The following is a 23,669-nucleotide window of genomic DNA, read 5'->3' as shown; positions in this document are numbered from 1 at the left end:
GTGTTCTGGATAGGTGGATGTATGCATGTGTACAGAATGCAATGAGTGGATGTAAGAGAATGTGTGTGTGAGTGACTGGTGGGTGAATGAATATAAATGTGATGATGTGTTTCTGAATGTTCTGGGTGGGTGGGTTTGTGCCTGTGTAGAGAATACAATGAGTACATGTAACAGAAGGTGTGAGTGAGTGACTGGTGGGTGAATGAGCATACATGTAGTAGTGTGTGTTTGAATTTTCTGGGTGCGGTTTGGTGTGTGCCTTTGTGGTGAATCCATTGTGAGCAAGTGCGAAAGGAGACATATGGGTGAGTGACCGGTGGGCGAAAGGGGATGCATGTGTGTGTAAGGCCCTAGGAGACTGGGGATCACTGGAGCATTTTTGCCACATCCCTTATTGACTTTGCATGTTTTACTGGTATTTTTGGGCAAATGTAAGTTCATGTGTGTCATTCCCTGGCTAGACTGTCATTTTGGTGCAGTCAATCTAGCCATTGCTTACTGTGGCATGACATTTATTACTCAGCATCTTTAAAAAAGCAAGCATTATAAGTAGTGTCGCTAGACAGATGTTTTGGCGTAGCTGTCTGTATATTGTTCACTGTAGCATGACTTTTTATTAACTGAGCATCTATGATTAATCAAGCAAGATAATTGTTCTTATGGGTCTAGACTGGCTTACATTGGAACCAGTTTGGACAGGTTTTCCTATTGTGACATGTCACTTTTAATGGCCAAACCAGCGGGAGTATGTACTTACATAGGAGTACTGGCATATATTGGCAGAGCCAGTTTTGTGCCCAGTGCCAGTAATGATACTATATTAAAATGGCTTAAAGCAAACATAAGTATGGTCTTATGTGGGAATACTAGCATATGTTGGTAGAGCCAGCATGGAAATGTATGGGCACGGCCTGCATACAAATGTTTTTTATATTGCAAGGACCGGCATGATAATGCATTGGGAAATGCCCTGTGCACTCTTGGTGACTTGCACCTTTTGTACCTTTTTCATTATTTGCCCTACACCCTACAAAACCGATGGGTGGCCTTTTATACACATTGTTGGCTTTTTACCCACATTTTCCCTGAAAGTGTGCTTTGTAATGCACCATTTAAACCCATTGTTCAAAACATTTACTCTGGGGAGAGAGAAGAATGCCCCCGGATTCCCCAACCCATTTTTGTTAGTTTGGGCTCCCTCGCTATGCTCGCTCGCAATCACATACTTGTGGCAAATATTTATACCCTCCAAAAAAGCAACTTGCGAGCCACCTCTGCCTCTGGTGGCTGCTATGTTTGTGGAACAGGCACCACCCCATCCTCTCTGTTATGTAAAGATTTAGGCTTTGATTGAATAACATACTTACTTCTTTCACTTGCAGTAGTGCATGCCCCTGCAGCGACATAATCATTAAGGACATTCCGCACACGTGGTGGTCTGGACCGGCCTGGGGTGTGGTGTGCCCTGTGCTTTGTTAAGGAGCTTTTGGGGGGGGGGGGGTCCCACAGCACGGCTCGCAGGGGAGCTGCCAAATGTTGTGCTGTGTCATTGGGCACCACTGGGTCTAACAAAGGGGTAGTGTGTAGTGCGCACCTTGAAGTCTGCCAGTGAGTCCCTGGGTGAGATGCAACTCATGGGTGTTTTCAATTTTAAATAACTGTGTGGTGCTATGAATTTATGTCTGCAGCAATGATATTACATTAAATGTTTTTTTTTAAGTCCTTTGGCACCCAGTATTACGCTTAAATAATAAAAACTCTGGGGGTGGGGGGGTATTGGGTATATTGAAAGAAACTTTCCCAGGTATTATACTTCAGCAAAGATACCATTATGGTATTGTACAAAATTACCTACTCCCAAAAGTTCGACCCCCAATTTTCCGCATATATATGTGGGGGGTAAAGTGAATAAAAAATGTATAGGGGTAAGGTGGGGGGTGCTTTGGGGGGGTCTCCACATATATATTTGCGGAAAATTGAAGGAAAAAAAGAAAAGGAAAAAAAACAGACTTTTGGGAGTCAAACTCAGTTTGGTAAAATCACATAGATCCAACATTATCAGGTACACACCCCTCTGTACACGCAGACCAGTCTAATATGTTTCTTCTATCGTAGTGTTAGGTGAATCATATATACATTTATAACCAGAGAATTTTGTTGATACTAAATCCTGGTCAATGATTTCATTTTTAGGCCTTGCTCGTGCAGCATTTCTCTTCTGCTTAAACAGCAACGCACGCCTCCCCACTTCAGTGCTTTTTTGCCTTGTTTAACACTGCAAAGGCACAGATAACACGTACTTAGAAGTAAGTCCCGGAGTGTCAGAAGCGTCTGCATACTGAGAGAGAACACGCGGATACGCAGTGCGCCTTGACGCTCTTTCTGTTTCCGTTTGGGTCCTGCCCTCTAAGTGAGGGGTCGTCGGCAGCAAAGGGAAGGCAAAGGGTGAGCCTGGGTCGCAGTTTTGCGCATCGGGATGCTTTCGATTTTCTGCTGATCCCGCCGAATCTTGTTGAAACCGCTGAACCTGCCGAATCCTCTCACAGTAAGTCAACTAAGAAAAGCGCTCGAGGGCACTGCTTTTGTCTTTGTCTTGCCTCCGCACCCGAGACTGAGTAGACTGAAACTGATTTAGACTTATTTAGGCTGGCTGGGGGAGCACGAGGAGCTTGATCGGCTAGTGATGCTTAAGGGAGATTAAAGGGTGCGAAAACAGGCGTGATCTACACTGATACGTCGATACACCTTTATCTTTACTTTCTATCTGCATTTGCATCTGTTTGGCGCATCTGTTTTGCGTAACCTGGGACGGAGATTATAACTGCAACCATGACTGCTACGGCGAGCTTTGCAGAAGTCCGGGAGAACGTGGAGGCTGAGGCTGAGGTGAGCGCTCCACCCGCCCTCCTCATTCCTGGTGAATGTTTTCATAGGAGCAAGTACGGGCGATTTCATAGAGGCGGGGGGTTCCGGAGATGTGCTCCAGTACTCCCCCACCAGTGGGATCTCAAATCAGGTTTCAAATCAGTATATCACAGCCTACCACCCCTCCACCCCTAGCGCAAACAGAGACAGTAAGTTCACCCCCACAGATCATGATCATGATGAGGATGGGGCTGGACGGAATGCAAACTTTTTATGAACAACTCGCAAGAAAATTCAATCCAAGGTACGTATGCTGAGCTTGAGCAAGACTCAGAGCAGGACTTAAAGCAGGATTCAAGGCAAGGCTTAAAGCGGGACAATAAAGAAATCCCTGATGGCGCGGCACTATCGAATGGGGACATGAAAGCAGTCCACTCAAATAGTAATGTGCCCTATGTGGACCGACTGAATCCAACAAAAACTTTCACCTTGGGGGTCGACTTCATTACCCCAGTTTCAACAGAAGCTCCCCCGCATTCAAAGGGCCTCACAAAACCACCTCGAGAGGGGATGAGCACGCTAGGCAGTACACAGAAACGGATGGGGGGGACCCAAAGGTGTTACACATGAAACACTGGCACATAATGAGCGCACTGAACCTACGTAAGGCACTGATGCCAGAAAAGAGGAACATATGGAGACTGGTGGGGCTATCAAGGCCAGACTTTTCAGATTTTTCGTATCAGAAGGAGGCTCTTCAGGCTAGAGGTGACATGCCTCCATGGGGCAGCCGTGGGAAAGAAATATTGGATCAATTGCTCTTGGAGACTGCCTCTCATGTTGAGGAGGGTGGTTTTCAATGTAGGAAGAATGCCTCCATTCATCAAACATCACCTGTATCATTTAAACATTCTTCACAGCCTACACAGGCATATGAAAGGCACATTGACCAATCTAACCAATTTACAAGCCGCAATGAAGGAGCAACGATATACAGGTTTACGGCTTCTAGCACAAAGCCGGACAGTGGCAATTTCAGAGCATCCAATCAACAGAGGAATGAAGAAACACTGTCCAGAACCAGCAGAACCAGCACCTTCCGGTAGTTTAAGACCAAGAAACCAACACAACAAGTCAAGAACAAAGAGAGACGGGTGGGGAAATGAACTTCACAACGATAACAACCCAATCCTGGCCCCATTTATGAAGCTCTATGAGCAGATATGGGACCACTTCAAAGACCAGACGACTATGTTGGCCATGCTCCACTCACAAATGGTTTTTGTGGAGGGATTTGTAACTGCCATCCAGAAAGATCTAGACAACAGCACCACAAATGTAGCCACTTTAATGCATACAATACTTGACCCTTTGATTATCTAAAGGAGCATCGTAGAAAATCGAGACTATTCGATGTACAAAATTTTAGAAATCAGTCAACGACTAACCCCCAAATTTAACCCTCAGACATCTGTGGCCCAGACATTACGGTAGCGAGAAGTGTGAACTTTAACCCCCCCAACATCAGTTAAAGCAGGTGCAGGACCATCTAACATTGACTTCTTGGCTAAGACATGTGCTGAGAATCCTTGTATAGTCACGCCAGACAAAGTAAAGCCGCACCTCAAAAGGGCTGAATGAGATACCAGCACTATAACCAAATTACCATTAAAGTAAAACCCGCTGAGAGACCTAACTGCAAGGCATAAATTAGTTTTCAAAAATTGATTAGCAGAGTTTGCTAATTAAAATGTTTTTGATTAGCAAACAGACTCATTTGATTAGCAATTTTGTACTAATATTGTTAATGTCACTGGATGTTATTTGTACCCAAGACATGAAATGAGAAACTATACAGCAGTATTGTTTACTGCTGAAAGAAGACATTTGTGAGAGGATTCAGGCCTTGCAAATTCTTTTATCTTCCGCTCGCTCTGCAGGCCGGGTAGCTTAGTTTACCTATTCCACCTAAGAGAAATGCACTTGACCCATATCAACTGAGGACAACAAATGTATAATCCGATTTCTGTAGAATGGTGCATGTCACTACAAACCCACTATGTTTGGCACGCTGCTGCCACCCACAGTCCAGCCATGCACAGTGAAACTGTATTTCACATTTACTGCAAACAAACTAGGTGTTAAATGTTCAAACATCTCTTGTAAATGCTACTCGCCCTTCATAACATCTACTCAACTGAGTCGACGAAACGACTTTGCAAGCCATAGATGAGTGTCTATAAAATGTAAAAGGTTAGCTGCATGAATGGACACAAATAGATATTATGAAAAAGGCTCTGAAAACAGTTTGGCTAGTTGTCTCCTGCAGGTCGTAATATACAATCCAATCATAAAGCAAATCAAGCTCTAGGGGCTAACTACATTGTTTGGTATTGCAGTAAATCTGCAGATCTACAGACTGGATGGATCTAGTGATCACTACTTGCGTACGCATTTAGTTTGCTTTGTGTATTTATAATTTAAGAGAAAAGAAAGCGACTAAGCAGAGTGGATTGTGTTATTGTAGCTTGTGGTCATTTCACTTTTAGGGTACCTGGTATAAAGCACCAGGGTGATAATATAGAATGTCAAGGAGTATGGGTTGAGCACCAGTTGGAAGATGTATGCAACCTGCAGGTTACAGAACTAGGTTTGAGGGTAAACCATTTGATAACACCACAGAGATATTGATCAGTCTGGATGTTATAACCCTGTATACGAATATACCCCAGAAAGAATCTCTGGAAGTGTTGGAGGAAAGACTACTCACTGAGACAATGACTACCAACACTCCAGTGTCCTTCATAATGTGGTGTGCTGAAATGGCACTGACGGAAAGCTACTTCCACTTTAATGGCACCTTTTATAAACAAATAAAGGGTACAGCCATGGGAGCCACTTTGGCCCCATGTATTGCCTACCTCTATATGGAGGCGTTTGAGAAATATTGCATCCAGAATGATACCAACCCATTTAGAGCAAATATACTACTACGGAGGAGGTATATAGATGATGTGTTCATCATCTGGAGAGGTACTGAAAACACAGCCAATAGATTTTTTGAGTGGATTACCCGACAAAACCGGAATTTGAAATTCACGGAGAACCTTAGCAAAGTGGAAATTAATTATCTGGACGTGACCATCAAAGCAGATACAGAAAATGGAGAACTGTATGTGAAACCATTTAAAAAGCCCACGGATCGGAATGCTCTCTTACATTATGCTAGCTTTCATCCGATACATACCCGGGACAATCTACCCTTTGGCCAGTTTTTCTGGCTTAAAAAGAATAGTACAAACAATGCAGATTACAAAGAAGGAGCACTCAAACTGAGAAATGATTTACATAAGAGAGGCTACCCCACTAGGCTGACAAAAAGAGCCATGAAGAGAGCCGACAATAACAACGGAGAGGCTATATTGGAACAGAATCCGAGAAGAGACAATAAAGAAAATATAGTCTTTGTCAATACTTACAGCACCCTCTCTAATAGAATACAGAAGATCATACTCCGGAATTGGAGAATTTTGGAAAAAGGCAAAGTACCACTACAGAGACCCTTGATGGCTTTCCGTAGAAGCAGGTTGATAAAAGACCAGATCATGAGAAACGACATCACCAAGCAGATTAGAACACAGCCTACTCTAACAGAAACATGGGGACTGCGAGCCCCAGAAGGACACTATCCATGTGGTTCCTGCGTGTGCTGTGCACAAACCAAGAAAACGACCGAGATTGACCTAGGTCTGAAAAATCCTTGGAAACAACTCTTGTTTTGTAGTATACGCGATTTGTTGCCCCTGCGAAAAGATTTATATAGGGAAGACGGAAAGGAAAATCAAGACACGCATCACAGAACACAAAAGCTGCATAAGAAACAGAGTCCATTCTGCCCCCTTAGTGGATCACTTTATAGAGATGATACACAAAGTGGAAGACCTAAGATGGTCAGTAGTGTATGTGGTGAGACAAACAAACGACTCGAATCTTGATAGAAGAAACTTAGCCAGAAAAGAGAAAGAATTGATCTTCCTTACAAAAAGTACAGAGGTAGGTTTAAATGAGAAAACAGAGTGAGATTTTACCAACCCGGTAATGACAAAGACCAGACAATTAATTGACCCGGTGTTTAAATAGAATAGATGGAGATAGGGCAAGAGGTGATGCAGACACATAATAACACAATTTAATAAAGGGTAAGATCACCATTAAAGTACAAGATGGACCAATAAAATTGTCTCTCTGAATAGCGGGTAGTGCAAAAATGAAGAAATGTTGACACTAGAGACTCTGAGACACACTGAACGAGTGGAAATTAACTAACGGTCCACTACGAATAAGCAGCCCGCAGTGAGGTAAATACAAAGATTGGACACCCCACAGAAGTAAAACAATTTTTCATAAACACAGAGCTACATACAGAGCTTATGGTAAGTGCCAAGGTGTACCGTTGCTCAGCAGACGCGAACGTGGGGCGCTGTGGTTTGCAGCGATATGGCGTGGGACCCCGCGTGGAGGCGGTTGAGTCTGTGGGCGCTGTGTGCTCTGAATTGGAGCGCTGTGTCCCCTCCGCGGTCTCCCGGCTCGCGCGGCGAAAGAGACGGAAGAGTAGGGGGCCGAAGGCTAATGCAGGACAACCAATTAATTTGAAAGAGGGAGAGTGACGAACGCGGCGTCCTCAAACCACGTGACGAATCGATCACCTGGGCAGTTAAATAGTATAAAAAGCCGGGTATCACTAAGAAACGTAAGCGACTACAAACGGCTAGACGTAGTGAGAGACGTGAGCAGTGCCAGATAACGAGAGAGAGCCCCAAATATACGAGTGTGATACTGAAATCGAGGCCCCTGAACGGAGTGGGACGTAGAACAACAGGCAAAGGTAAGACAAGTGAACCTAAAGCTGTTTAGCCAGTTAGTGATTACAGAGACTGCCAGGAGGTGCATAAGTTATAAATATTAATACTTAGTGCCTTGTCATGTCCCTCCAACTGCAGGCAAATATAGACTGAAGCAGATGTTATAAAAGAAGTATTGGCTGATAAAGTGCCAGTCGAGTATCAGGCAGCAAGAGCTCAAAAATCTAGAATCCACTACAGCGTTGGGAATCGGATAAAGACACTAAAAAATCAGGTCAGTACGATCAGACCTAAGCGGACATGGTGCAGGAATAAATGGATATAACATAGATAAATGGACAAATAATAGGAAAAGGTTGATAATAATTACGCATATATTGCTTTAAACAGTGGAAGAGCACGGAGGATTGTGCCAGATGGTATCCGGTAGCCAGCTATTCAGGTTGACATAGCAAAGTAACCTGGTGTTGCGTAAAAGGTGACAAATTAAGAAGATAGATAAAGAAACAGCTAACAGGATTACGGTAATTATATGAGAAAGAACTTTAGATAATGTAAAACTGCTAATAAGTCATCTAATGGGTGAAATGAATTTGAGACTAAATATAACCAAAGTCTAAAATGTAGTGGGCCAGGAAAACATGTGACTCGTAGCCTGTGGGTATTGATATGGAGAGACGTAGTGTCACAATGGATGTACATAAGGAGCTAGTTAAATATTCTACTCCTTAATACTGTTGGTGAAGACAGTAGGTGATATGTAATAGAAACGTAAACCTAGAGGTATTCGAACATTAAAATTTGAATATCGTTTTTCTTGCTTCCTTTAGTTATCCGTTTGATGGTTGGACCTCAGCAAATGATAAATGGAACCTCATTAATAGTGAAACCGTATAAAGAACTTTAAAAGAAGATAAACAGAACTGCACATCTTAATGAATTGTGGCATAAAGTAGTTTTTACCCCTGAAGAATGTCCTTGTTAGTGGTATGAAAGTGGTGTGTAAGGAATGAAACATGTCGGGTATGGTTTGAATACAGTATGAAAGTAAGCATGGGTGTGAGTAATACTGAGTAAAATAGTTTGTTGGACTGGGAGGCACTTCTCTATGACAGAGGGGTACAAACAACAGATCCTGATGATATTTTTATCTTGAAAAAAATTGTGAAAGAATGCATTGCTACAAACTATTTGATGTGAATAGTGAAATTGTAAATTATTGACATATATGTTCGTGTGTCAATCAACTGTATTGATTTATCCTATAATGGTACAAAAAGAAAAAGTGTTTAAATTTTTTTTTTATATGATGTGTTTTAAGAAAGAAAAATAAATGACTATTTTTGATACAATATGGTGTGATGTATGACAATATAATGATTAAAAAGCATACACGAAAGGAATAACCAAGAAGGGATAGTGGGGAAGCAAGTGACCCTTTAAACATGATGTATTGTTCAAACCAAAGTGGCAATGGAGGGATGTTTATAAGTGGTCGGTAAATAAGTACCTCCAGTCTCTCTTAGTTGTAATGTAGCTGCATGAATGGACACAAATAATCAGATATAATGAAAAAGGCTCTGAAAACAGTTTGGCTAGTTGTCTCCTGCAGGTCGTAATATATAATCCAATCATAAAGCAAATCAAGCTCTAGGGGCTAACTACAGTGTTTGGTATTGCAGTAAATCTGCAGATCTACAGACTGGATGGATCTAGTGATCACTACTTTGCGTAGACATTTAGTTTGCTTTGTGTATTTATAATTTAAGAGAAAAGAAAGCGACTAAGCAGAGTCGATTGTGTTATTGTAGCTTATGGTCATTTCACCTTTCGGGTACCTGGTATAAAGCACCAGGGTGATAATATAGAATGTCAAGGAGTATGGGTTGAGCACCAGTTGGAAGATGTATGCAACCTGCAGGTTACAGAACTAGGTTTGCCATCAAAAGCACTTGATCACGTGATAATGTACATTTTCAAAAGTTCACTAGTCAACATGTTGCATCTTCCTCAACAAAATGAAATATAGCTGACACTATGAAATTCAGATACACTAACCTAAACTTAACTGTAAAGCATGGATCGATGCAAGGTTTTACAGTCTCAATACTGTAAATATGTATTTAACAACTTACATTTTAGGAATGGAATTGTATGACTGTCTAAAAGATATAAATTTGCCACATACTTGTCTTTGCCACACAGGATATATAAATCTTAATAAAAGTATCATCCTGATTACTTCTGGTTTGCAATCATTTGAAAAATAAATTCTTGCACTCCTACACACGAATTTGGCACTTAAGAGTGGATGCAGGAGAGGATTACTGCACTTTTCCCTGCATTAGCACTTGAAGTGAACAGAGAAAATAGGGTGAAGAGAGCACAGACGACAAGAAAGGAATGCAGGGCGAGCTGTGCTTTCATTGAAGAGGGCAACTTAAATAGCAAAGTTTGCTACGCAAGTGGTCATTTGATTAGCTAAACTACAGAATTGCATAGCAAATTGCTATGCGACACTGCTTATTTTATGCCGTGTACTACAGTCAGAGGACAGAAAACACGAGGAGGAAGTAAACGTACAGAAAGCCCCAACAAGTTATGTGCCATATTTAACAATTCAAAGACCTCTCAAAAGTCGGTTACAGACAAAGAAGCTAATGGAGCTAAGACTAAGCAAAAACAAAACAGTTTGACAGTATTATTCGCAAAGCATAAGCTGCAATCGTCAAAAAAGGAATAAAATGAGCAACAACTCAGAAAACAAAGAGTTAATGGAATGCGACAATTTATCAAAAACCTTACGTTACCAAACAAAGTAATCTCTATTAGCTCAGGTGGAATTAAAAATTGTACACATGAACTACCTACAGTGATTAAAAATGGAAAAACTTTGAATTCCAAGAAACAGGAGGTCGAAGTGGGAGAAGAAGAGTTGGACGAGAAATCCGCAATTGATTTAGTGGATTTCTCGACATACTCCATTTCAGATCAGAGTGGAAACAGTGAGAAGTGCCTAGAGACAGAAGATCTAGTTCACCAAGATGAAGAAAACGACTGCTGCAGTAGTGGTGGGTGCACATAAAAAAAGTTTCTTTCATGGCAAGCAGAGGGATGCTCTCAACATGGAGAAGGGGAAGACATAAGAACTAGTATACCAACAAAAGAAACTATTATTATCCTCAAACAAGGAAAGAAAATGCTCCAAGATAACCCCAAAAACCAATTTGAAAACGAGGAGGTGCTCGCTAAGATCACGTATGTAGTGGAAAAGTTATCCGAGGGAGCCCATGGTAAACAGTATATAATTTCTCCACTTAAATTAACAAGACTATCAACAAGAACTAGCCGAGAAAGGGATTGGAAGCAGACCACCCAGCGTTGCGACCAGAAAAAATGAGACCAGAAAGATCTGATTCTAGTAAACACTCTAATACTTATTATCAAGAGGTCTACTATTAGAAAGACTGACAAAGTCATCTGGCGGACTGACGGACTGATCTTAAATAGAGCAAACGTTTTAAGATTATTTCACCATGTACCATCATTAAAACTTTTGCCCTCAGACGATCTAGCCATAATTGAATTCTCTGACAAAACTTTTACAGTTAAGGTGACCATTTACCCTAATACACAACTAATCGTGCAACTTCTAAAAGAAGAAGCTGGTGGGCTGAGACAATTGGGATTTGACTTGATCGAGCAAATGGTTGAATCAAGATCACTGAGAAGATATTCCCCGAATCAATGAGAAAAACACAGTCCCCCTAACAGTAGGGTCTCTGAAAGTTACAACAAGAGACCGAATTTGTCGGAACGAGGACGAGATCGGACTTCTGACACTTATAAAGGATCAGCTTCAATTCGAGGTGGAGGAAGAAATAACACCAAACCCTCTAATCCAATTACTGATGGGGAAATTTACCTTGGAACACGATAAGATGAACAAAGCATTAGTTCTGATGAATATTTATTGGAACCCAGCTAGCATGGCCAGTCACAAGTTCCTGGGCCAGGTGGCAGAACAGATAGATAAATGCAGAACGAATTGGAGAGACCCTTGGTTCATATTGTGTTGGGACTTGAATTGTTCCTGCCTAGATAAACACGGCAAATGCATAGATATTGACGCTATAAACGCCACATTACAGGAAAAAGCAGGATAGAATGGCAGCAGATCATCGATCTTAAAAGAACTGGTCATTCTTAATGGCAATACCCCTGGAGATATGCCGGGCCATGTTACTAGGAATGGCAAGAACGGTGGACAGATTTTGGATTACATCTGTATATCAAAAACCATGACATCATCCGCTGATACGCTGAAAGTTAAAACCATGATGGCCAGTGATCACAATTTATTAAGTTTGTCTTTATCTGTGCTCATTCAACAAAATGCCCAGATTTAGCCCCCAGATCGGAAGTTATGCAGGGTTGTAACAGACTGAGAATCGTCTTTCACCACCTAACTGACCTAACTAAAAAACTTGAAAATATGATCATTCAGTCTGAACCAACTAGCGAGGTGAAAAGACGTAACTATCTGCCACTCCTCTCTGAATTTGAAGTAAAGAAAGGATGGTCAAATCACCCGAGGATTACACACCGGACACCGCCACGTATACGATCCAGTGGTGGCCCCGAAAAAAGACGTTAAAAAGGGACATCGACGAGATTTCCAAGCAAAATCCATCTCAAGTGGGCCCATTAAAGTCAAAGATACGGCAACAATTTCGAAATTGGCAGAGGCTGTACAAAAAAAACAGCTGAGAAAGGATGCAGAAGAAAGGCTGAATAAACTGAAAGTTAGAAATACGGCAGGAATGTGGGCCCTAATAAATCAATCCGACACTCCACAGGAGGCTCTCAGATTAACCCTTATACCGGCTACAACGTGGGTAACGTATTTCAGAAAATTCTATGAGCAGAATTATGAGAGCTTTTGTTCGATCACCGTGCAGATAGAAGATAAGGAGTGGGACTCTTTTGACATCCATCATGATGCCATTTTTGATATTATAAACAAATCATCAAATTCTCGGGCCCTTCGGCCGGATGGCCTGAGTAATTCCATCCTGGAACAGGACAAAGCACAATGTGCGAACATCTTTTCCATTATGTTCAAACATATTGTGAAGACCTGAAGTATCCCGAATTCTTGGAAATCTTCAATCATCGTTCCTATTTATAAGAAAGGTGTAAGAACAGACCCGTCCAACTATCGACCCATCGCTTTGTTGGACGTCCCAGGAAAAATCTTTGCATCCTTGATTCTGAAATCCCTGGCCAAGTGGACATCTACCTCAGGTCACCGAGATATCTGGCAAGCATGTTTTGCGAAAGGAGTAGGGCTGTCGTTAAACACCTTCATCCTGAATCTACTAAAAGCTCGAACAAGAGAGACAAAAACAAGATGATCTGTCTGTTTATGTCGTATATTGACCAAACCTTTTTGGACATTAAGGGGGATGCTTTCCCCCTTACCTTGGTAATACTCCCACCGGAAGACTTTTGTACGCTGATGACGTGGTTTTGGTGGATCAAACCCCTATTGGGTTACAAAGACAACTGGAAGCGCTTCAATCTTATGATCAATCCCAAAAAATCAATGATCTTACCGTTGGGGGAACGCAGGATTAATGGAGGAAAAAAAAGTCTAGAATGGCAGCTCCAGGGTGTACAAATACCTGTAGTAAACTCCCTAACCTATTTGGGAGTCAGTATGAACACAAGTTCCACGGATGCTCCAAGATTGGACTCCCTGAGGAGAAAGACCCAGAATCTGGCTGCACAAGGGAGAATTCTGCTAAAAAGATTTGGTGGATTCTCGCTATTCCCAGTGATTGCCTTCTATCGTTTGAAAGTTGCCCCAATACTATGGTATGGTGCAGATTCTTCGTTTAACTTCAAAATGGAAAATTGGTCCAAAATTGAAGGTCTGTTTTGGAAGAAAGTTTTAAGTCTACCCAGATCTACTCCAATACAGGCCATCCGTATGGAACTGGGGCTGACGTCACTCAAAGCCCTAGTTATTTGGAAAGTCGTGCCTTTCTTTCGAAAATGCATGGAAGAAAATCCAAAGGGGTGCTTTGTGGTCCTGAAAAAGGCCTTGTTAGAAGGAAAGGAACAAACGCTGATAGAAGGGGAATGCAATTGTAAAGCAATACTAACTGATTTAGGAGAATCTGTACATACTCTGGTGGGAAATCCTGATAAAACCAAAAAGAAACTGTTTATTCAAGACTGGATCTCTACCCTGGAAGAAAGAGCCAAGTACAAAGGTTACGGAAAAAAGATTGATGAATCATGGAAATTAAACACCATACCTAAATACCTACAACTTTTCCCCACCTTGTTCTTCAGGAAGCAATTCTTGCGTTTCCAACTAAACTTACTTCCGACCAAAGTAGCGCAATGGTGGAAGAACGGTTAAGAAAAATTGGTATTATGCAGACTATGGGCCTCATCACGAGTTGGGCTGTAGCCCTTAAATGCGGTGGTAACGGTATTACAGCCGCATTTAAGGGCTGGCCCTATCACGAGTTGGGCGCTAAATGGGCTGTTTTACCTCCAGCCTTTCTCTGGAGGTGAAAACCCCCTGTTTTCGGCTGTATTACCGCTGGCTGTATTAGCCCGCATAATTAGCGCTGAAAATGCCCCATTGAGTCCAATGGACCCAATGGGGAATGGGGATTTACCGTTAACACCCAACTCGTGATCCGGCGGTAATACAGCCGGACCGGTCGGTGCTAGGGCTATTACAGTCGGCGGTATTACAGCCGGGAAAACAGCCCAACTCGTGATGAGGCCCTATGTCAAGAACCTGATTTAATAGAAACACTAAAACATCTGGTGATGAGCTGCCCGGCCTTAAATAAAAATCGAACATTACTAATGAACAAAGTAATTGTTAAATATGGCCAGAGGTCGTGTGATGAATGGTGGAAGTTCCTCCTGGCGGGTGAAAAAGTGAAGATAACATTGGCTTTAGTTAAATTGCTGATTGCCATTTCCGACACTATTAAACAGATTCCTGAAGAGGAGTAGCAGGAAGACGTTCTTGCTAAAGGACTGATTTGTGTTGGAAATGCTGTTTTTCTTCTTTGATTATTAACTGTGTGAAATGGTTTTCTTTCTTCTTGTTTAAATGGATTTTATTGTGGCTAAAGGTTGTCTGTTTGTAAAACCATTATAAGTCGCTGAATACATTATTATTTTTTTTTAAACACGTACTTCTGTGTCCATTGATCTATAGATTTTTCATACACTAGCTGTAGCTTGCGTTACAGATTTCGGTTACACTGTTAGAAATACTGCATTATGTATGTTTTACATATAGACCCCACGTCGAATCTGGAAAATGGCATTCCCCAAATGGGTAATTCTGGACAAATCATGCCTCCCTCTGTGCCTCGGTTCTTATATCTCACTGAATTTAGAGCACCTGGAAACACGGGTGCTAGATGCATCTAAAAAATCTGAAGTTAGTTTGCCATCACTTCCTGTGATGTCATAGGGGGGGGGTCAATGGTTGTGTGATGTTACTTCCGCTACCGCTGGTATTCTGGTGAAATGGCGTCCCCGCTGTTCCGCTTCTCCCTTGCGATATGATCCTCCTGCAGAACACCGCCCCCAGGCCCAGGATCAGGAAGCGTCTGACCTTCACTGGTCACATGAGAAGGGTCCCAGGCCAGGTTTTCTGGGGGAACATTAGGTGTATTGCGTGCAGTAGAAGAGAACGACTTGACCCCAGAGAATAATTCTGTAGACTGGTTCAGAGCCATCTCAACTTTATGCTTGAAAAAGCCTGCTTAGCAACCCGAAGGGTTGCATGATAATTATGAGTAATCCATTGAAAAACCAGCCTCTCTGCCAGAGCATAGGACCGGCACCACTTACGTTCGGCCTGCCTAGTTCCAGATGAGCTACTTTAAGCTCACCTGAGAACCATGGACGTTTTCTAGTTTGAGTAAATTTCAAAGGGGCGAGTTGGTCAACCACATCTTGCAGTGTCTCACATAGAAAAGACAAATCCACCAGAGAGGAATTCTGACACCACTCATTGATCATGGACAGCATCTGGTTGTAATCCACTGAGCGCCAGTTGCGCTTCATAACGGCAGCTGGACTAGATTTGGATAGGCGCACTGTACATTGCACTACAAATGGTATTAGACCATGATCTGACCACAGCACTTGCCTAACAGGGGAGACAAGAATCCTAGATTCTGCAGAGAAAATAAGATCTAAATTGCCACCCAGCACATGAGTAGGTTAATGGACAGATTGGTTAAGGCCAAGATATGTGGTCTCATCGTCTTTGCATTATGTCCTTGGGTTTTTCCAGGCCAACAGTCCCCCACCTGTGGCATGTTTGGTGGCATGCATTTCGCACAGATCTGACCTGTGCTGGTCCTCATTGGCACTAGTGCTTCTTCACCCATGGCAGATCTTAATGGGGGCTGTCAGAAGCATCAAAGCTGGTTACCAGACGCTTCCTAGGTTGCTTATTGGGAATTGGAGTCTCCAAGTCTAGAATGATTGCAACGGTGCCATTGTCTCCGCCTGCAGAAAATGTAGGACCATCTATGGCCATGGACGAGCCACTCTGCAGGTCCTCAGACTTTGGCAGACCAGCCATGTCATTTGCTATAACAAAATCTTTGGCCCCAGGCACGGGCTACAGGTGGCAGTTCTGCTTCTAATGTTGGTACATGGGTTACCCTTAGTTTCTTTATCTTTATCCTTGGCATCCCACGCGTTGTGGTTTACGCGAAGACAATTGTTAATTTCTTTGATTAGAATATATGCGTCTCCTCTGAGTCTTGGAGGGCTACGAGTATGATTCTTGTCCGTGCCAATTGAGGGAAGTTCTGCTGGGATGTTTTGCTTATCCGTTAATATTTTCTGTTTAGGTGCTACTTGGCAAGGCATGGAGGGGTGTGGGTGGTGTGATGTATATGGTAGGAGGGTTGTCTGTGGCTGCCAGGGCAGCAACGGAAATGGTGCCAGTCATGCCCCACCTACCCATCCTGGATTCTCACCTGGTCAGGCACTGCTTGGTGTCTTCGCTCTTGCTTTTTTTCTTGGCACAGTGGTTCAGTGAACTTTGAGTCCTCACCCCATTGGCACCGAACACCCTGCAGGCGCTGAACACCTGCACCCTTTCTGACGGGCTTCAACCTGCAGGCTGCTCCCAGGGTCTTTGTAGAGGAGGTGGCATGGCACCAGCCCAATCCAGCGCACTACGGCGAGCCCCCAAGCACAATGGAGGCGGCAGCAAATACCTGTGCCCTTTCCCATGGGTTTTACCTGGTGGGCTGCTCCCAGGGTCTTTGTAAAGGAGGGGCAATGTTCCAGCCCAATCCAGCGCACTATGTGAAGCCCCCAGGCACAATGGAGAAGGCGGTGGCGGCAAACACCTGCACCCTTTCCTGCAGCTTTCACGCTGTGGCTGCTCCCAGAGTCTTTTTAATGGAGGGGGGATGGATCCAGCCCAATCCAGCGCACTACGGCGAGTCCCCAGGCACAAAGGAGGAGGAGGCTGCGGTGGTGGCAAACACCTGCACCCTTTCCTGTGGGATTTACCCTTCCGGACTGCTCCCAGGGTCTTTGTAGAGGCAGGGGGTGTGCCTCTAGCGCATTATGGCAAGCACCCAAGCCCAATGGAGGAGGTGGCGGCGGTGGTGGCAAACGCCTGCGCCCTTTCCAGCAGGCTTCATTTTATTACATTAGATGTATTCATTAAAAGGAGGAAAATTGCAGAAAATGTCGGGCACAACTGCAGATGTATGAGGAGAGATGGACTCTGCAATAAACGCACCTATGTTAAGCAAACTTCGACATTGATTGCAGAGTGAAGTCCGATGAGAAATATATGGCAACAGGAAAAAACAAACAGACTACTTGTATGCACATATGATCCTCGTGAGTGAACTTAATTTCTGTAATTCCAATGACAATGCAGAGTATTTGGCCACCAAGACACTGCTGCCTGATCCCAAGATGGCAGACTGGCATTTTGAAACCTCATGTTGTGGTGAAGCAGATTTTCAGAACAACTTCAAATGATAATGTGAGGCATGGAGGTGGAGCCATTGGGCATGCAACAATTGTAGCCACATACGCTAATGGCGGAAGTCACTGCCCAAACCAGAACACTCATGCAATCAATTAGTCTAAAGCCTATCTATAAAAAAGGGTAAAGCCTCCTGACTGTGATGGTGTTTGGACAGCGCTCCAGAGTTTGGGTGTGATAGCAGTGAGCAGGCAACGAAGCGATTCAGAGGAAGCGTCTTTGGTGGTCAAGCCAAGTACACCCCATATTTAACAAGCTTCAGAACATAACATGGTTAAGCCAAGTGAGCCACACTGGAGAATTGAAAAGGCCTTTAGGAAAGGTTAGAAGAGAGAGCCTGCTCAGGGCCTTGACCCGAAGGCTGGAATGATCCAGGTCTTAAGAAAAGGAAGCTTGAGAGTAGCCGGCTGTGGGCTCTAGCCCAGATACTGGTGGTACGTGCAAAGCCATCTTTGCCAAATATAGAAGGTTGCAACCTTATAGAAGAGCATTGGCTGTGGCTGTGAGGTGTGGGGGATAGCATTTCTGCAGCCTGACAAATACTCAGTGAGGGGGCAGAAACCCCTAACACTATTGCAGGATGGGTAATTGAGGAGGGCTTGCTCCGGGTAAAGCATGACAAAGACCCCTAAGGCAAGTGGAGGAAAGTGTCATGGTTCGTGTTCAAAACCCCCTGGATCTACTTACTCAGTCTAGTGAGGCTGAGCCTTTCTGCTTACCCAGGGTGTGCCTGAGGGACTACTTTACCTGAAAGGCAGGGTGTGGTAAAGGGACTACTTTACCTGGAACTACTTGCAAGGCTATTTAAGCCACGCCCTGCAGGCAGAACACACTTCGCGTTATTCTGCACTTCTGCAGCGTAACGCTCACCGTGTCTGTCCCCTCCCTCGAACTGCTACAGCCAAGCCCGTCCTGAAACCCATCCATCGGTACCTGGAAGAAAGAAAGACAACAGAAAACAAGGTCAGTACAACAGCAAAGGCCTTACCTGCAGCATTCCATCCATCGGTTTCTCCTTTAGCCGTTCCCCGGACCTCCGCACCAGCTGAAGGGAAAGTATCCGCTCAGGCATCTAATACTCACCCGGGGTCAGTATTCTTCCGGAACATCTTCGGAGCGGTTCTTCCATTCGTCATTCCGGAGCGGCGCCGCTTCTGCAAAGAAGGAAAAGAAACAGCAGGTTAGTCGCACACCAAAGGGAAAACAGTTATTCAGACATTCAGCGCCACACTTTTGCGCTTCTACTCACCTGAAGGAAACCTGCTCAGCATCTTAGGAAAAGTTGATCCTCCATTCAAAAATCTGCTCGAGACCGCACCTGAAAGAAAAGACAAAAACACAGATCAAAAAAGGACTTGGGGAATAAAGACTTCAAACACCTATACCAAGCAACCTTTGGCATATAGATTTACCTGTTTGACCCAGCTCTCCAAGACTCGGCAACCGCTCACCGGATCAGTGAACTAACTCGATCCAGGGAAAGACTGTGTTAATTGCGCCCCTGCTAGATTGCAGGACGGAGAGCCTACCTTACAAGACTCTAAGGTGAGATTAAAGAGGAGTAGGGCATCAGGTGGTTGAGGAGGTGGGTCCAATCCAACCCTACTCAGTAGCTAACATCTTATTCCGATTTTGCAGATAAACACCTTGTGGGGGTAATAACAAGGTAGAAGTCGCAGCAAGCATCATCAACTGGCCATTACCACGCCAGTGCAGGCATCATTCGTGCAGCCACGTGCTATGCCCCCATGGAGATCAGGTGAGCGTGACAGAAAGCTACAGGTCTTGCTTTGGTAACACAGGAGGGACCCATGTGTAAGACCATATATGGAATAAAGGCACAATAACAATATATTAATGACACGCCAGTCGTGAGGTTCGTTTTCCCAAAAAAGTCTGGTTTATTTCAAAGTATCTCAGTCGGCCGACCGGGTCTCTACACCTCACGACCTGTGTTCACAGACACTGTGAGAGGAGAGAGCATCAATAAAGCAGTAATATATATACATACACATCATCATTGCACAGCATTATTCGGTCCGCCCATATACATGACAAATGCATGACATCTAAGCTAGGGTTCAGCAATTGACAAGTCATGTACGTACTTCATTCAGTCTAAACATTCGGTATTTCTAGCCAAGACTGTAGAGACAGCTTACTGTTTTGGGGAACATGGGGCACTGGCACGGGGAAGGATATCATGTTCCAGCGCGGAGACATTCCTTGCTTTCCAACTAACGTTATCTATTCGCTACGTTCGTAGGCTAAGGGTGAGACAGTTCTGAAGTAGAGAAAATACCGTCTTTCATGGAGGAGCACATTTAGTCACATATAATTCTTATTTAACTGCCTTCTGCAACAGTGTTTGCAAGACAGGCTGGCACCTGGTTTGCTGATTAGTCAATGCTTATGTACAGCTTCAAGGCTTTATAGAATAAGGATAACAATGTGTTTCTGCAGGGTTTCACATTCCTGCCTACGTTAGCATTCAAAGTTCAAGCTGCGGCCTCACACCGCGTGTAGACATGAAACACAGAATATATATTGGCGAAAGCGTTTAGAGCACAAAAATGGCGGACAATTACAAAATGGATTCCCAATGGTGTTACATTCAGGTTCCATGGTTTGCAATGTTTATCACATGATGCGATTCGCTTCTTGCCAACATTCTCTTCGTGCTACTTGATTGTATTACAGTTTTACACATGGGCAACACAGGAATACCTAATCTTACTGCTATACAAATCCTTCAAGGCTAAAGAGTCCCAGAAGATTTCATAGTGTCTGGATCGTTGACCTAGGCCAAATTCGGAGACTTATCCTGGGAGTTTAAAACTTCACTGAAACTGCAAGTGATTTTGGAGAATGCTGTCTGGGTGTAGTCAACCCAGAACCTTGTGAAGTAGCTTTGAGAGTGGAAATTGGACTTAGCACAGGCATGTCACTGGATTTAAGTTAAAATTAACATTACCTGCTTACAGAGTTCTTTTTACTTTAGTTCTATAGTTCTTCAACTAGCATGTATGAGTTTTCCTTTACCTGCCCTTACCCAAGAGCTTGTATGCTGGAAATAAATTATGCCAGGGTTACGCAGCACTTCATGATCAAGAGATAGGAAGGGGGAACACTACCCCTCAAAGATTAAGGTTAGCCACATTCCCTCTAGACAGCTAGTCCTGCAGGTAGACAATTTGTGGACATGGGACCCTGTTTTTGTTGATATAGATATTCAGCTCTGCCAAATAACACATTCTGTTTTAGCCTGGGGGGGTTGCTTAGCATCCCTTTGAGTCAAGAGACTCCTATTTTAGCTTAATGGAATTAAAGGAGAGTTCCGGGACTTTTTTTTTATTGTCCCTACGGTTCGGCCATGTGTTTTTAAGCATAACTCGGTAGATCGTAGAAAACTTTCCTATGGACCTTACCCGACTTTTCGTCCATTAACGCACTCGAAATCAGCCGCCATTTTCTGATAATCCTATCATTTCCCCCATCGCCCTGGCTCACCTGCTTTTGCGGCACTAAATCAAATCCCCCGCCCCTGAAACAGACTTTATCAAAACATTCATATTCCCCGCCTCTATCCGTGACGTGACTGTGCTGCGTAGGCAAACGCGCCCAGGCGTCTTCTACGCGACTCCACACAGAACCCGGAAACCAACACAGATCAGCTCACAACACAGCGCGCCACAATTCGCAATATGAAACTGTACTTTTAAATCAAACCGCAAGATTGTAAATTTGGTAAAGTACATTTATTTGACATCAAATGTTTAGAGAATATTCAGCGATTTTCATTTTTATTTGCTCACGTTCCAAAAAGTTCGTTTTGAGGCACGCGATGTTCCTTTGCTGTACACAGGGTCTTAGATCATCTCACAATACAGCGCCACAATTCGGAATATGAAACTGTGGTTTAAAAGCAAACTGCAAGATTGTACATTTGGCAAAGTACATTTATTGGACATCAAATGTTTAGAGAATATTCAGCGATTTTCATTTTTCTTTGCTCTCGATCCAAAATAGTTCGTCTTGAGGCAAGCGATGTTCGTGTGCAGTACACAGGGTGTTGGTTTACGATAAAATAAGCTCTTCGGTCGCACTGATAATCGCATGGCTGTTCCAACAACGAGGCACTAGGCCACCACAACGGTCTGTATGTTGCATCTAGCCGTTAGTACCGCGTAAGGGCATACTTGTACTTGGCGATCGTCCCATAAAATGGTCAGGGTGGTAACGTTGTTCACGCGGAGAAGCAACTGGCGGTTATAAAAGCCATCCGCCGGTGTCTGGTACTCGTGACACAGACAATAATGGGTGAAGTACCTGTTTGAAAAACATAAAAAATGAAATTAGTCTCACCATCAGATCTTTATTAAAATTATTAATTTTATATATTCGGTCGGTAAATTATTTCATAGCTAGGACAGTGCAACTGGGTTTTAAACGTCAAGGGGGGGCTGTAGGATACTGAGACAGTCCCCCAGTGCAGGGGTTGACAGGGAGTGCAGGTGGAGAGTGGAAGGGCCCAGGACCGAGATCGCAGACAGTGGACCAGTTGTAGCAGGGGAGAGGGAGAGAGAAAGCAGAAGCAAAGAGGAAGGTTTTGAGGTGCTTCCGTAAAAGGAGACGGTTCTCCCCAAGATAGTGCGCGGTACAAAACAATATGCCACATAGAACGAACAAGTCCAACTTAACCCGTCTTTAAAGCTACTGTATAGTAATTAAATTGCGGTATAAACTCATCTAAAGAGTTACTTACATTATATTTGCATTTTCCATTGTGTCTGTGCGTAGGGCAGCCCCGAAATACCACTCCTTCTATGCAGACGTTATTTCTTCTAATGAACGAACATGAAATGGCTTTCGTTTCTGAAATTATATTCATTATCGTTTCTTACGTGGTCCCGGCCTGTCAAGGTCAAATAACAATAGAACCTTATACTGAGTCGTGGGCCATTCTGGCACCCTAGAAAAAATCAAAGCAGCTGACCTTCACTTTGAACGAGCACACATTCCTAGTTAGCTACATTCAGTGTAAGGCCGTCTCACAGGACTTGAAATTTACACTCCATCTTTGCATTTTGTCTGCGTGCTTTGCAGCCCCACAGAACCATAAATACGGAGACATTCTATATTTTTTGAAAAATGATTTATATTACTGTTTGGTTTAATTTAATGCGCAAATGAACAAGGGTGGAGAGACACATTGCATGTACACTGAGCAATCACTTTTATTTACACAATACATAGCTACACATATTCAGTGGGCCTGCGACATGAGGAGACTCGAGAGAACAGACAATCAAATTACAATCATTTAAACCGTGATGTGTATTTCTCAATGAGTTCTTCTTTAGGTGGACATGGAACAGAGGCAATGTTGGGTGGCAATGCAGTTGTCCCCTGCACAGGTTCGTTCACAACTCCATTTATGTGCCTATCTAGGACGTCAACAATAAGTTTCTCAATAAACTCATTTTGCATATCCTCAAACACTGGTTTGATCACCCATTGTTTACTTCTTTTAGTGAAGGCCTTATTGTAGCGAAGCGTCCCTAAAGTTCCGGTCGTCCTACTTTGTTGACGGCCAACATTATGGTTATGTGCCAAGACCGCTAAAAGAGTCTGATTTATCATGCCCTCCATGCCAAAATGCAATCGTTTTGGCCTGTACTTTAGGCACATATTGTGGAACACCTCCAAATCTCCTGTGTGGCAGAATTCCGTGAGTCCCCTCAAAGCTTTTGTTATAGTTTTATCAAATACAATCTTTTCAATGGCTTTGTGAGTGGGTGATGAAGGAATCAACCACTTCTTCTTCCGTGCCTCCTCTGTGGACAAATGGCCATGTTCACAAT

At 43.4% G+C, this 23,669-nt stretch overlaps 1 protein-coding gene across 1 annotated transcript in view; it reads left to right on the top strand.

Annotated features, from left to right (window-relative positions):
* The window catches only part of WDR19 (WD repeat domain 19), a 2,828,275-nt gene that overhangs the window by 1,649,447 nt on the left and 1,155,159 nt on the right, over positions 1-23,669 (top strand). The window lies entirely within an intron of this gene.

This window comes from Ambystoma mexicanum, chromosome 6q (genome assembly GCF_040938575.1).
Source record: "Ambystoma mexicanum isolate Mex_15411 chromosome 6q, UKY_AmexF1_1, whole genome shotgun sequence".
NCBI lineage: Eukaryota > Metazoa > Chordata > Amphibia > Caudata > Ambystomatidae > Ambystoma > Ambystoma mexicanum.
Note: the sequence above shows the minus strand (reverse complement) of the source record. Positions and strands in the feature narration are given on the sequence as shown.